Source organism: Haemaphysalis longicornis, unplaced genomic scaffold (assembly GCF_048455015.1).
Source record: "Haemaphysalis longicornis isolate Haplotype H1 unplaced genomic scaffold, Haemaphysalis longicornis Haplotype H1 scaffold_12, whole genome shotgun sequence".
In the NCBI taxonomy this organism is placed as follows: domain Eukaryota; kingdom Metazoa; phylum Arthropoda; class Arachnida; order Ixodida; family Ixodidae; genus Haemaphysalis; species Haemaphysalis longicornis.
The window spans coordinates 110,696,833-110,711,805 of record NW_027526225.1 but is presented as its reverse complement, the minus strand read 5'-3'; the positions used below and the strand labels follow the sequence as shown (position 1 = coordinate 110,711,805).

The window sequence follows — 14,973 nt, the reverse complement described above, 5'->3', positions numbered from 1 at the left end:
GCTCCGTCGTTGGTAATTTTCCGGGAACACCTGAGAATTTTTTCTCGACCTCCGCCCCGAGCAAGAAGTTACGGCGAGAGAATCGAATATCGCGTATTTGTTCTGTATTTTTCGGTTGCAGCTGTCCGACAATTGTTAAAGATGGGACAGGGCCGACCAGAACTACAAAGCCAGGCACGTTTTAATTTCCTATGCCTCGAGCTTGAAGGCCATGCTTTAATTACGGCTGTGCGGTCGCGTGAGCAGCAAGAATGACAGTCGGCGGAAACAAAATTAAGCTCAAAAGAAAACGTATAAACGCCGACGGCGCTCCCAAGAAAAAACGTCCGTGATTACTTGCGCTGTCTTGTTTTTGTTCATTCGGTGGTTCTAAATGGGAACGTTTTACTTTTTCTCTGTCTGCGGTTTTGTGAGGTAGTTGGGTGGACAAGGCCAGTTTTTCATGCGCGATAATCAGCCCGCTCGGAAGGGCCTGGACGTTCCTTAAAAAATGCGGAAGAATACATTTATCTCTCGTCGTCTGCGATAACCAGGCCGTTCTGAACACCCTTGACATGCCTTAAGAATTCGGTAATATAACATCCGTGAGTAATGTGACAGGGCGTAAGTCATGTAGTGGGCTTTCTATCTTGTTTTAGAGGCTGTGGTACTGTGTGGACGCTTCGGAAAGAACGTAAAGACCGAATCCCACTCGAACAGAAAATGCAGGCTGAAAACGTGTAACTATTTAAATGCGGTCTGTTTAGGTTTCACTTAGCGCAAAACAGTTTTCTTCTTGCTTGAAAACTGTTGAGATTTCTAACTGATCCTAGCTGCCATTCAAGCTGCTAAACCAAAAAAAGAAAAGAAAAAGAGCGGCGCGAGCTTTTAAACTTTGTCAAGTAAAAATACGCATAACTAAAGTGTGTTTATGACCCCAAAATTTCAAGCTTTTATACAAGTTAACGTGAAGTGAACCCTACTGCTTAGGAATGATTTTTAAAAGACGGAATTTTGGAGGCTTAAATTAACATTTTTTTTTAGTTTCTCGAGGGCTTCATCGCGACCAGAGAAATAATGCAACACCGATGTGCCTCTTTTAAACGAAGAGTTTACCTTTGTATGTCTACAATAGCTTTTAGATGTGTGCCCTCTGTATTTTGAGGTCCATGCGTCACAAGCTTACCGTTTGGGCCTAGACGTCCTGTGGAAACTTTCCGGCGACCATTTGCGCAATCGATAGTAGACAAAAAATACACAGCGAATGCCGAACAGGTGCGTGACGCGGGCACCTTAGTTTTTTTTAGTGCTCAGAGATGCTGCGTCGTACTGGTACTGAAAGCCATTGCCTTTAAAGCGTGCCCCACGGCAAGATGACTCTTGATGCGGCGAAGCGAAACGGCAGGGGAAACAACCTACAGGCGAAAAGCTGGCCCGGTCTTGCAAGGAGAACTCGTGAACCCAATCACCCCCGTTATAAAGAAGGAGAGAACGTCAGATGACTTTGGGATCCCGCGTTGGCGTTCATAGTGGCGCAGGAGGCATCTTCGATAACATGGAAGCGTAGAGGTTTGCGCGTGGTCAAAGAGAAAGAGAACGAGCTGTAATCATGCGTGGTGACCAGATACTCACAAAGCAACGGTAGCTGTCGCCGTCCGAATAAGGCAGGGCGTGGACTTTCCTTTGAACCATCTTGCCGACGAGGGTAATAGGCCGAGCCTTCTTTCCACGTCGCCAGGCAAGTCAGCTCTTCCACTGCGATGTGAACACGGACACAGATTGGCATACGGGAGGAGTAAGTGATTACGCGATCCCCACAAGCTCGCTTTGCTCCTACACGGCGTGTACCCTAACTGGACACTTTAAGGAGTAGCAGCATTGTTATCGCCCGAATGCTTGGAAGCAAAACCATTTGCCGTCGTTATCGGGATATGAAGAATCTGCAAACGTAGCCGGTGTTTAAGATAAAATTAGTGCCTTCTTGGCCAACTGGACCGCGGAAATTAATAGTGAACGCAAAAATTTGTGCTGTAATCTGGGTCTGTTACTCGTTGTATGTACCCGGTTGTGGATGCTCATGTTACTAGGAAATGGGAGCTACGGTGCACTCGTTACTCCAACGTGGAGTTTTTTTTTTTCATGGCTGTAAGGAATTCTGAGTGCTTCAGAAGTACACCGAGGGCAACACGATTGTTTAAACTGTTTGACAAAAAGCAGGCGAATGTTGTGGCTGCAGAAGAACGACCAACGCTTTGCACGCTGTGCATTACAAAATATACCCACCACCTTTACTACTAACTAGTGAGGTCGTTTGTCCCCTGCCGCCTTGTCATCTGAAATCACGCGTGGTACAGCGCGGCTGATAACACGGAACGTATACATACTTCCTGGAGAGTCAACAAATATAATACTGCTATTTAAGCGGTTCATTTCAAAAACAGCTATCGGTGCTCTTATTAGAGTATCAACTTTCTTCTTATCTCTGGTACACCCGATTTCATGCTTGCGTCCAGTGAGTGGCATCTCCAAGCAACTAGCGTGGCATTTTGTACGCCTCCCTAGTTTAATCTATTTTCTCTCTAACACCTGTGAGCGTTATCCCGATATGCTTAAACAAAAAACAATGGCAAATACAGACGACGCACGCACTCTCAGCACTGTTCTTCAAAACTAAAGCTCAGGATGAAACGTAGCGAGGAAGAGATACAGGGCGGGGGGGGGGGGGGGGGGGGATAGAGAGGGGGCAGGGAGACAGAGACAGGGAGAAAGAAACAGATAGAGAGGGGGAGAGAGAGGGAAGTCGAGAGAGGGAGAGAGAGAGGGGGTGAAGGAGGAAGAGAGGGAGAGAGGGTGTGACCCTCACCGCTGCTCTCAGATCCCTGGACGTCGGCGCAGGCTTGGAAGCGGAACAAGATGCGCCAGTCGGCGGAACACGAGTCCACCGTGGAGACGGGGTGCCGACACTCGCTGTGGCCGCGGTTGTACGTGAAGGTCAGCGGGCCCCGGAACGGGCACGCCACGGGGGACGCCTCCACTGCGCACGCGCAGCGGTGGAGACACGTCAGAACAATATACAGTAAAAGCTCGTGAATTCGAACTCGGTTAATTCGAACTTGCGGTTAATTCGAACTGACGCCCTGGTCCCGGCACAGCCCTGTATATTTCAATGGGGAAAAACTTTCGATAATTCGAACGCGTCTGTATCCAGAACAGTTAATTCGAACTAGGATCTCCTGGTTTTCATCTCTCCTCACCAAACAAGTCGGGCCAGAGGGATTAAAATGTGTTGCAAATCCAAACCAAACCAAATTTACTAGAGATGCATGCAAAGCAGCGTCGAGGCTGGATGTTGCAGCACGTTATTTCTCAGCAGATGAGAATTCTGACGCTGCGCTGCAGCTCTTGGGCAAGCTCTAAGCGATTCTCATGGAGTCGTGGCAGAAGATATTACCGATTACTTTTAATTTTGATTGCCTCGACCGTGTCTAATAAAGAAACTTGTTTTCGCGCATAAACAGTTATTATTTCGACATTACGGCTCAGTGTTCATATGAATGAAATCTCAGTGCCTGTATCAGGCGTATAACTAAATGACCCATTAATTTCGTCCGCTGTTCGACCTCCGTGAACATAATCTACGAAATCACCTGCCACAATAAACGTGTAGTAGCGCCCAATGTGCGATAACGGGTCCAGATGTGGCTTTTTTGTGTTCGTCCCGCTCAGTGTGGTGTGACGTCCATTCGTTCCAGCACCCTGCCGCTAATTCGAACTCCGCTTCATTCGAACAGTTTTATGGGTCCCTTCGAATTTGAATTAACGAGCTTTTACTGTATGTACAGTCTAATGTCGTTTATTGGAAGTCCTAAGGGACAGAAGTTTCAGAGCCCTTCAAACTCTGAAAATACTTCAAATTCTTCGGTTTTATTCAAAATTGTATTACTGAGGGTTTGTTTGGTACATGCCTACAGGTTCAAAAACGGCACCAGAACTGGACAAAGAAGGCGAAATGGTACTGCGGCCAGCTCCGTTTCTCCTTCGTGGTGCCGGTCTAGTGCCGTTTTTGAATCGTTAATCCTAAGATTCAGTTAGGTTGGTTCGGTTTGTCGGCGGTAAAGCGCTGAATATGAATATTAAGGGACCCTGAAACACTTTCGATAAGCGCTTTCACTCTTTCCTTCGCGTCTAGAACCACTGCGAACGCTATAGTTATCGCCAGCACGGAGCGGTACTGCGTAATTTGCTCGTCGCACCAGATATGCCTTGCATGTCTGCTTTGTTAATGTGGCTTTTTTTTAAGTAGCTATCGAAAAGCGTTCATTGCTGCAACTAAAGCAAAACCAGCCAACAGCCGCTACATGGCCTTAGTGACGTAATTCGTGCCGTCGAATAACGTCAAAAATGGAAAAGAGATGGGCATAGAGCAGTAATTTCTGGCTTAGGTACTTTGCGACCGCCTAATTTAATTACTGGGTGTGTTGAGTGACTACGTTCTGCAAGCATTTAAGATATAAAAAAAAGTTGAAAAAAGCGTTGCAGGGTTCCTTTAAAGTGTGGTTAAAACTGCACGTTTTTGGGAGCACTCGGTCGGTGGTTACGTACAGGGTGGTGCGACGATAATTGGAACACTTTAAAACTTTTTCCTGAGCGAACCGCCGCTCTGTTCGCGCCTAAACTTCACACGAAGGTCGCATTTTGGGGGTCTATTTTGTTTGACACCGGGAAAAACGACGGTACTTACCTGTTTATCCTGAAAATAAATAAAAACATTTTTCGCCTATGTGAAAATGGCGGCTGATTTGGATGTGTGAGTCCGAAAACCGGGTTTTCTGATCGTCTGGTAGCTCATCCCCAGGTGCATTTTCTGATCGTCTCCTGCACCATTTGGCTCCTTCCTACCGTGAATCCCAAACATGCGCTTCACTCTGCAGGTGGTTCCGTCGTTCCAACATCAACTTGCGCTGGCTCGCACGTCCAAATCAGCTGCCATTTTCCCATAGGCGAAAATTGTTTTTATTTATTTTCAGAATACACAGGTAAGTACCATCGTTGTTCCCGGTATCAAGCAAAATAGAACACAAAATGCGACCTTCGTGGCAAGTTTGAGCGCGAACAGAGCGGCGGTTCGCTCAGGAAAATTTTTTAAAGTGTTCCAATTATCGTCGCAACACTCTGTACAACGCAACTGCATCATTCGCAATGAACAGTTCCACGGTAAGCATGAGCGCATTGCCGAACTACTAGACGTTTCGCGCAGGTAGTACCGACTGAAAAAAGACACAGCCAATGCACAAGAATGGCAAAAGTAGCCTTAGAGGCGTGTGAAAACATCAGTCTGTGTGGAAAAGTACTCCGTGCGGACTGGTGATCTTGTTCGTATGAACCGTGCCGCGTGCGTCTGGTTCAAATTCGAAATGGTTCAAATACCCCACTCCAATATATGTAATTTTTTCCAAGTTTAAAACAAATTGAAACGACCACAGCTGGATTATCTTGAGCTTGTAAAGTCGTTGGCATGAGCTGTTTGTCGGGGAATTACTATTGCATCGCTTTTGTGATTTACTTTGTGTGTTAGAGAATTAGCCCGGCATGCACTATAATATTAAGAAAACCTTTATTTGTTATACGCATTGAATATTTTTTGAAAGCTTATTTGCAAGAAACAGTGTTCTGCTGTTTTTGCCATCTTATTTCCTGCCCTTCCGCCCTGCCTTTCTCATCTCATTTTTTTAAATACCGTATCAGGTTTCCAGCCTTGCCATTTTCTGCTACCCGGAGCTTGAACGAAATATAAGCTCAGTTGAACCTCGTTATAACGAACACTGATATAGCAAATTATCGGTTATAGCGAAATAAATACTAACTTTGGTTGGTCACGCTTCATTTCAGTGACACTTATTCATTTTAACGAAAGGGAAACTGTGTGAGCCGCGCACTATCGGATATAACGAAGACATATTTGACCAGTAGGCTGAGAAGTGACTTGGAAAAACTCCCCGCAGTCAGGAACTGCAGAAGTAGAAAAGGCCCCTTTGTTCGTGGACAGTGTGGAAAACGTCGCCCTTCTCAGTGCTGTGAAAAGCCACTAGACAAAGATCACATCCTTCCTCGAAAAAATAGAAAAGCAGGCCTGCTTTGTCAAATGAACTTTGTTCTGTTCATGCTCTGGGTCAAGGAGCTTGAAATGCCGCAAGAAGAACGTTAAGAGTTACATTGTTATTGTAAGGGTTATAGTAGGTTCGAAGATTAAAATAATGCGTTTTGGTATCAAGGATTTTTGCGGGAGCCGGATTGCCGATTGGTTTCAACTTGTTTTTAGCTTTGCTGTTACAATAAATATTGGATATGGCGAACTAAATTACTTTTTTGATACTACTTCATTATGAAGAAGCTCGACTGTATTGGTATTCACGAGACCATCGTTCACGGAACCCATTCCGGGCAGCCGAAAGGCGCGTTTTGAATGCACGGCTTAAACGTCGTGAGTGGCGACCTGACAGTGTCCCCTGGACAGTGATGCATGCTTTCAGTGAGGATGACTCACCCCTGAACAAAGAATGCAAGTGGGCGTCGACGTTCAGCAGGTGACACGCCTCCTTGAGGTTGTCGAACTCATCGCAGTAGGCTGAAGAACAAAAAAATGGGTCCAAAAACATGAGGCACGTGCTCTGTGTGGGAATTTCTAATTAAAAGCATGGATGCTGATGGTATCAGGATGGCCGTGGTGTTATCGCGACGAGCGCACCATGACCACCGTTCCTTTTTTGTCAGATAAATTACAGCTTTTTTGCAGTTTGCCGTACGATGTTATGTAATTATTGGCGGTTCAAAATTTCGATATTCATGTTGAAATAACCAATGCCAAAATAAATTGAATCCGTAAAACAAATTTATTAACGCTTTTCAAAACTGATATTATTTGGAGGCAGAGGTGGCACGGCCCGTTACCTCGCAATGTGCGTTCGTTGGTCTTCTAGGACTGTAACGGTATATTTCAAAATTGGGTGGCACACAGCATGTTGCAAGAGGTCGGATAAAACGGTAATGGGTGATTCAAGTTACACGCTTTTATTTTGCACACGAGCTCTTTCGAAAATATCGTTTTCCTGCGCAAGCAGCAGGCAAGCAAACGCCCCGACAGCACAAGCAAAAACATGCGAAGGTAAAGATTGGGAGACCTACTTTCTCGGTACTGAAGGACGTTCTCGTGTTTCTCATAGATGGCGACACACCGAAAACAGCGCTCCCTCCTGGAAGAGAGGAAACAAAGAAGCGCCTTATGCAATCTCTGCTCACGAAACAATACGGTGCACGTAACCCATTTCAAATTTCCCGCCACAGTCCATCAGAGCACCTTAACATTGCATGTCGATTACAAGGAACAAGCAGTGATCATCTGCTTGTAGTTGATGCTTACATCCGGGCAAGCTCCTTGCCTGGAATGGATCAATGTCGTGTGTTCACTAGTGGTAGGAGCATGGAATCGTTACACGAGCTTTCCCCAATCCTTGCGTGTTCGATGCCTTATCGCCATCATTTATTTCCCATCTGTGATCACGGAAGAAAAAAATGAATGCCTCTCGTTTAAGGGCCCCTGTACAGGGCACTTTATTCTGTGCGGCGGGTGTATTGCAACCCGAAACGCGAAAACGTACTTACGGCATGATTATGTGGTGCAGGACCAGTTTTCCGTTTATATCCAGGTAGAACGGAATACTTCGCTAGCCTGTTTCTGGTATGCCTGTTTACATCATTAGGAGGCATACATTCAACCGCTCGTAGCACTGTATTCCATTTGGAACGAGAAAATTATGGCATTAGCCACATAAGAAATGGAGCAGTATACAGCGACATTAGCTAACCCAAATCAAATTCCGCGTAATAAAAAGTGCATTACAGGTGCTGTGTGCCCACTTATTTTTCGCGTTACCTGAATGGAGAATGCAACCGTCATGGCAAAGAGTCGAACTACAAACGAGATGTCAGTGCAGCCAGTAAAGTGCAACTTTCAAAAGACCATAATTTGAATTATGAAAAGATTGGGGAGATGTTCCAAAGGCCTTAGGCTTTTTCAGGTTTTGTGGGTCGAGTGCAGGTGTTCCGTGCTTTAGAGTCACTTCTGTCATTTGGTGGTTCTCGCACCACGCTCTTATTTGGCGCATACGTGAAGCTAAACATCTTGTCGAAAGCTTTGTAGATGTTCTGCCCGCGGGGCATTGTCGGAAAGGCATCGACTTCGCAACCAAGAGCACGAAAGTGAGGTTTCAACCCCGGCAACATTTTTTTAAAGACGATAGTCTTTCTTGGGCTACTTAAACCCAGAAATTTTGGTCTGTCTGTATGTCTGTCTGTGCGTCTGTCTGTCTGCGACTCGATTCAGCCACCCGGCCAAAGTAAAACAATGCCTGCGCAATAGTCTTATATAGTCACAGCTAAATGTGCCCATCTAAGTCCGGTGTAATGTTCATACTTGTCAATATTGTTGAAGAACAACAAGACATTACGCACATATAAGACAACAAATTAATACACAAGTGATATTTGTAGCGTTCCTTTATGAAAAATCGTACATGTTTGATTTTGGCGAGAATAAATACTCCATCAACTGAAGAAAAAAATATCACTCCGCCGTCGCCTGCTGTCGCCCGCGCCATATAGCTTCTGGCGGCATTTGAAGTAATCAAGTGGCAACAGTTACGAAAGGTTCCACTAGATAGGGTCCACGTTCTGCTTGGAACGCACGTGGACTAGGGAAACGCGGTTCTATAAACGTTAAAGTAGGGCGCCTCGATTCACGCGCGTCTTCGCCGTACGGCAGCGTTGGCATCGAGACACCCAGTTTGGAGCAGTGGAACGCGGGAAATTTAAAATGATTTAAGCAAACCTTTGGCGTCTTTACCTTGGGAGGAGCGCGACGCAAGAGGAAGAACATGAGAGGTGAGCGGGAAAGCGAAGGGAAGCATTTACTTGGCAAACGTCGGTAAAGACTATCGTCTTTTGACGACATTTGCAACGAAAGGAGCAGATACGCGGCCAATTTTTTCTCTCATTGGCTGAGTAGCAGTAACCACTTTATTAGTCCAAAGAAGGAGCTTCACACAGACAGATGATGTTCAGTTTGATATGCTAGTATGGTTTTCATTTTAAAATCTACCATGCACGAGGTCGCGGGTTCGATTACCGGCCGCGGAGGCCGCTTTTCTGATGGAGGCGAAAAGCAAAAACGCCCGTGTGTACGAGATTTCGGCGCACGTTAAAGATCCCCAGGTGGTCAAAATTATTCGGAGCCCTCCACTGCGGAGCGCCTTATCGCCTGCGTTGCGTCGGCGCGTTAAACCCTACAGTCAATCAATCAATTAAAATCTACCATTCCTAATTACACGATGTTTAGGCTCCCGTAAAACCTGGCTTGACTGCGGCGCTTCAACGCCCTTGGAGAAGCCTCTTAACATTGATTTTATTGATTGTGGGGTTTAACGAGCCGACGCGACGCAGGCGATGAGGCGCGCCATAGTGAAGGGCTCCGGATTAACTTTGACCACCTGGGGATCTTTATCGTGCGCCGAAATCTCGTACACACGGGCGTTTTTGCTTTTCGCCTCCATCAGAAAAGCGGCCGCCGCGGCCGGGAATCGAACCCGCGACCTTGTGCACAGCAGCGCAACGCCTTAGCCACTGAGCCACCGCGGCGGGTGAAGCCTCTTAACAAGTATCTGGTGTAGTGTTGTGAACGGTTGTTTCTGAAACATGTGCGCTTGACGTAATTGTTTGACCGCTGGGCCCATCTCCGTACGCTTTGTTCTTTCATTCGCCCTTCTTCCTCTGCTTACTATTTTTCCAATTTTTTTTTTGCACGTGTAGGATAGCTAAATAGGTCATAGCCTGCTTAAAATTACTGCTTTTCTGTACCCTTTTTCTTCCTGCCTTGTCAGCTGACACTGCGAAAGTTTGGAACCAAGAAACTAGAATTGAGGTTGGTAAGTCTAAGCTGATAGGCGTGCTAAAAGACGCTGCCTGGTTTCAAAACGGCGTCGAAGAGAGGCAAGAGAAATGTAGAACAAAACCCAAATAATAATTAAATTTAACAGAAAGCCTCACGACATCAAAAAAGCTACGTAAAAAAAGTGAGGAAGACTGCCCAGGTGCAGTGGATGCGGTTAGGGTGCTAAGGCAACATCGCAAACTAGCTTTGCGGGCTACAAAAGCTCAAGTAGTAGTCCGTTCGAGTTATACCGGTTCTGGGCGAATACATTGAATTACGGGCTACAAAAGCTCCGATAGAGTACCTGCAACACGCAGGTCTAGACCAGTCGCTGGGAATAACTCGCCGTTACTGTGCGCATCAAGTTCTTGAACATCATCGCCATCATCTTCATCACGTCATCAACTGGCGTAGCAAGTTAGGCATTTGAGCCCGGCTAACATCGCCAGACTTCATTAAAGATCATTCTCTCTCTCTCTCTCTCTCTCTCTCTCTCTCTCTCTCTCTCTCTCTCTCTCTCTCTCTCTCTCTCTCTCTCTCTCTCTCTCTCTCTCTCTCTCTCTCTCTCTCTCTCTCTCTCGTAATTCTTTTGGGGGGGATTAAAAGAGAAGGGGTTAAAATATTTTTGCGATTGCTTGTAAAGGGGCATGCGCACTGTGCTCAGCGACCTTGTAATCAGGTAAGACGTACACTCCCGTCTACAGTTATCAACGAATCAACTCAATGTTAGAATTGTTCTCATCCACGCCCCGGCAGAACTTATTACGTAGTAGGGTATTGATGGTATTAGAGCTACATAAGCAACCCAGCCCGTCGTTGGTACCCTTTGGGTACTCTTTTGCACTTCAAGGAGTGGCTCCGTTATAAATTTATAAACATTCTTGTTTTCATTTTGCGAGAAAAATTCCCGCCGCTTCCAGGTGGCACCATGTGTCCACTCAGAAACGACCGTGCACGAGGCTTAGAATAGCAGCAATTTGCCGGTACATTACAAATCGCTTATCTCGTTGTCGGGAGTTCTAATCGAACCAAATCTCGGTGTGGGAATTTCGAAGAAAACCAAACGGGTTTTTGATTCCGTCACTCGTTATATAACTGAGCTATCCCTCTACAAGCTGGAAATCGCTATAAATAGCTAGGTCTTGGTGAGCGCAGAGAAGCGCACCTATCAAGCCGCATTCTGCAAGTTTATACTAGCAGACTGGACATCTAGTAGCATACTGGGCATATACTGGGCGTATGCGTACCCATGAGCATGGCTAGGTGGAATCATCTAAAATACGCCACAATACAGTGTCGCGAGAACAGCAGCGGCGAAATCATTACGAGACACACGCGAATACGTTTCTCCAGTAGTGGCCTCTGTGCATCAGAGTAGTCCTTTCGAGTTATATCGATTTTGAGCGAATACATTGAATTGCCCTTTCGCCCCCCATGCTTATTTGAAGGCGCCACCGATGTTTACTTACCCTAATGGAAGGTTTGCCCTCCTTCAATTACAATAGCATGTCCGCCTGTCTCTCCCTTTCGTCCTTCATTATAATTCGTTCATTTCTATTCCCGGCACCATTGTCCGTGAGCGCAGACAGACCCCTACTTTGCCGCCTGTCGCCAGTAGACGTCGGTAACCCCCTTCTTTTGTGCCGTGCGGGGAAGTGAAAACGCAGGGGGAGCACACACAAAAAAAAGGTTCGGACGCCACCCCGTGTGTGTGAAGTCGCGGCTTTCTTTTCTCCTCAAGCTTCTCGGACCTTTCCCGTCACGGCCCGCAACGGGTGCGTGTCCCGGGCGGCGATTCAGTCACGTATGTTCACAATCAATACCAATAACGTCGGCCGTTTACAAATAGCCGGACCCCAAGTGTGCCTCCCTCTGGTCAGCAGCAGCATCGGCGACAGCGGCCGGAATGGCCTTGGCCGACGCCGGCTCGGTCGGTGCACCGTCTCAAGTCACCGCCTCCGAGGTCCCAGCAGGCTTCAACGTTTATTCACCCTTCTGTAGTGCTTCTCGTCCAAATAGTGGCCGCTCAGGTCCTTATGTTCTCACGTTCTCACCTCAAATACCTCCGAAGGAATGGTCAAGGGCTAAATCGGTCCCCAATGAAGTGGTGCAAAAGCTTGTTCAGGTCTCGCAGGCAAGGACCCCGTAGTCTCACCCCAGACACAAAAAAAAGCGTCGCGACCGTTGGATAATTCGGATAAAGTGGTCTGGGTTTGCCTGAAGTAGTATAGAAAATAACGTCAAAGATGATTTTCAAACGACTTGGAATTAGGAGGAGCAGACGGAGTACATTCTAGAGCGGGAGTAGAGCGCAAACGGCGGTGCATTCACGCGGCCTTGCACCTCGGTGGCGATCGTTAGGCCCGGAGATCGAAGGAGGCTGACGGAAAAAGCGTGCGGGTTGGAAGAAACCGCGTCGGTATTGATCCGCCTTCAGATCTACACTTGCAAACGGGGGGAGCCCTCGCCGAGAGGTATATAGGAAGGACGCGTTGCAGGCTGCCTGCCGCCGGACTCAGAACGGCCTTAGCGACTAATCTCGCGCGGCTCCAGCCAGTTGTTGGCCCATTAGACTCTGACGAGTCGATGGCCGGAGCGGTGCGCTCCGCCGCTGTATTTACTCATTTGTGGAAGGCGCAAAGCCACGGTGCACGGGGGAAAGAAGCGGACGCAAATCGGGATATATGTGCCTCTCCTACGTTCCCGTCGACCAAGACGGTTTTTGGTGGTGGTTGTGCGGCAACCGTGGCACAACATTGAGAAAATAGTAGCAGTGCTCGGTCTCAAGAATTCAATATTCGCGCGTGCTGCATATTTGGACGAGGGACGGGGACAGCAGAAAAGACAAAACCAAACGATGGTGCGCAAACTAGCGACTGGTTTTTGAAAGCTGTATGGTTATTTATAAGCATGCGATGGTAAGCGTACATTCACAGATTAAACATGATATTTTCGTGCGCGTGCGCTCATTTGCCATTGGACTTTTCTTTCTTCATCATTTTTATCACCTTTTATGCGAGAGCTATTGTGCGCACGCTGATACATTTGTCAGCTTCCACAGACAGCATACTGAAGGCCTCAATCACTTCTCGAACCCTTCGGTCGTTGTGCTATCACGCTCAAAAAATGGGAAAAATATTCCTTATAACGAAGTTCACATCCGATATATCGAACTCTGCGCGCCTAGAATGGCTGCCGAAATGCATGGTCTCGAAGCGGCGATTGAGATGTGGATTGGCCGCGACCACAGAACAAGAGCCGCGACTGAGACATTATCCGTAACTGTTATCCGTTACGGAAACTATCCGTAACTGTTTCCCACGCGCGGGACTCACGATGGAACCCGCCCATTCCGCGAGTCCGGACCAAGACAGCAGCATCGGTGAACTGTGGGAAGAGCTCGCCAACGTTGCCGATGATGTCGCGAGTGAAAGCCGTCCGACGCTTCAAATGAAGCGCTTTCGGCAGTCGATGTGCTCCGCCAATGCTTCTTAGATTTTGGAGGACGCGGACTCGAACTGGTGCAAACAATGTTTCGTGTAGAGAATGCTATGCTAGTTGATGCCGCCAAAACGAAAGTGAAAACAAAAATCAGCGCTTTTTTTTTTGCAAAGTAGGCAGTTAAGGCGGAAAGTAGCTTTATTATTTGCAATAAATGGATTATTTTGTGTATGGTAATGGCTAATTTACTGTGTTCGTTTCTGCATGCGGGGATGGCGGAGTTGGGAAGAAGGGTAGCTCCCGCGGATTGCGAACTCGTAACAATAAGGTCGTTATAAGCGGGTTCGGCTATATCGAACTATTGAATATATCGAACTAATCGCAGTGCATATTGAAGTTCGCTATAAACGGGTTTGACTGTACTGCAGACATTACCAACCTCCTGGTGTAGCGTTTGCTTTTACGTAGCTTTCCACTTACTTCGGGGGATGTTAGTTGATGCCCGATTTAGCTACTTTTGTTTTTTAGAAGTGCTGATAAACAGTAAAAGACCTGTGGAAGAAACTCAGTGAATGCGCGTTTTTATTGCTACCCAATGCTGCTGGAAAACGTAAAGGGGAATAGAAGAAAACTGTGAAGCCATTGTACCCGGTTGGGAAACATATTTTTACGCAATTCTAGGAGCTTGTGCCGACCGTTTGGACATCCTATGGGAGGGACACGGAAAAAAGTATGTAGACCAGGATTAAGATCTTCCGCCTCCTTCTGGTTGGCTACACGCACACAGAAAAACGTAGCACAATATTGTCACGTAGCCAAAGACGACGCAGTTGACTTGAAGGTAAAACAAGTTTATTGGGGCGAACTTGTGCTCCCCTAAAAACTCACCGAATACAGAGGCGGCGAAGCAGCAGTCAACAAAGTGACGTGCACAGACTGGTGTCGGCGAATCGAATACCGTGTCGTCTGCTCTGCGGATATTTATCTTTTGGCGGGGTGTTTCTCGAACCGTCGAATTACATCGAGAACACTGTAGATCAAAGAAAATTATTCTAGGCTGGTGACGTTACTACGTAACACTCTCCCTATCAATGGAGATAACAAGTGCGGCATACAAAATAATCAATGACCATGCGCTTCACTTGGAACACAAAAGCGTAGCCCCGCACAGCCGGGCGGTAAAAACAAAACATAAACAAACCCAATGCATGGTTTGCGGCAATATTTGGCAAGGAGACTAGTAATATGTGCCTGTGAATAGAGTGGCTGGCATCTAAACGTTTCTGTACTGGTATTCCCGACATCAATTAGGATAAAATCATCAATTTAGTTAAAATGAATTCTTTGTTGTTCAAAAATAAAAATTTTTAAACGTCTATTGGCTGTACTCAAAACAGTGACAGAAACGATATCCGCCACCTACTACGATTTTCTCGATCTTGTCAGTGGTGTGAATAAGCACAGACGCCGAGATAACTTTATTATCAAAAGCCTTGACCACGTCGAACATGATGAGTGCATGGAACCGGAACGCATTGTTGAGGTATTTCTGAAAGCACCCTGAGCATGAA

At 46.7% G+C, this 14,973-nt stretch overlaps 1 protein-coding gene and 1 pseudogene across 2 annotated transcripts in view; one reads left to right on the top strand and one right to left on the bottom strand.

Moving 5' to 3' along the window:
• LOC144163236 (uncharacterized) overlaps positions 1-14,973 on the top strand; it is a 292,766-nt gene that overhangs the window by 49,523 nt on the left and 228,270 nt on the right. The gene's annotated exons all lie outside the window — the stretch shown is intronic.
• LOC144163235 (uncharacterized) overlaps positions 1-14,973 on the bottom strand; it is a 162,496-nt pseudogene that overhangs the window by 30,844 nt on the left and 116,679 nt on the right. The window contains exons 3-6 of the transcript XR_013320871.1: positions 7,162-7,229; positions 6,524-6,604; positions 2,843-3,013; positions 1,612-1,734 (exon numbers count right to left, since the gene is read on the bottom strand). The product of XR_013320871.1 is annotated as an uncharacterized LOC144163235 (transcript). The remainder of the gene's footprint in view (positions 1-1,611; positions 1,735-2,842; positions 3,014-6,523; positions 6,605-7,161; positions 7,230-14,973) is intronic.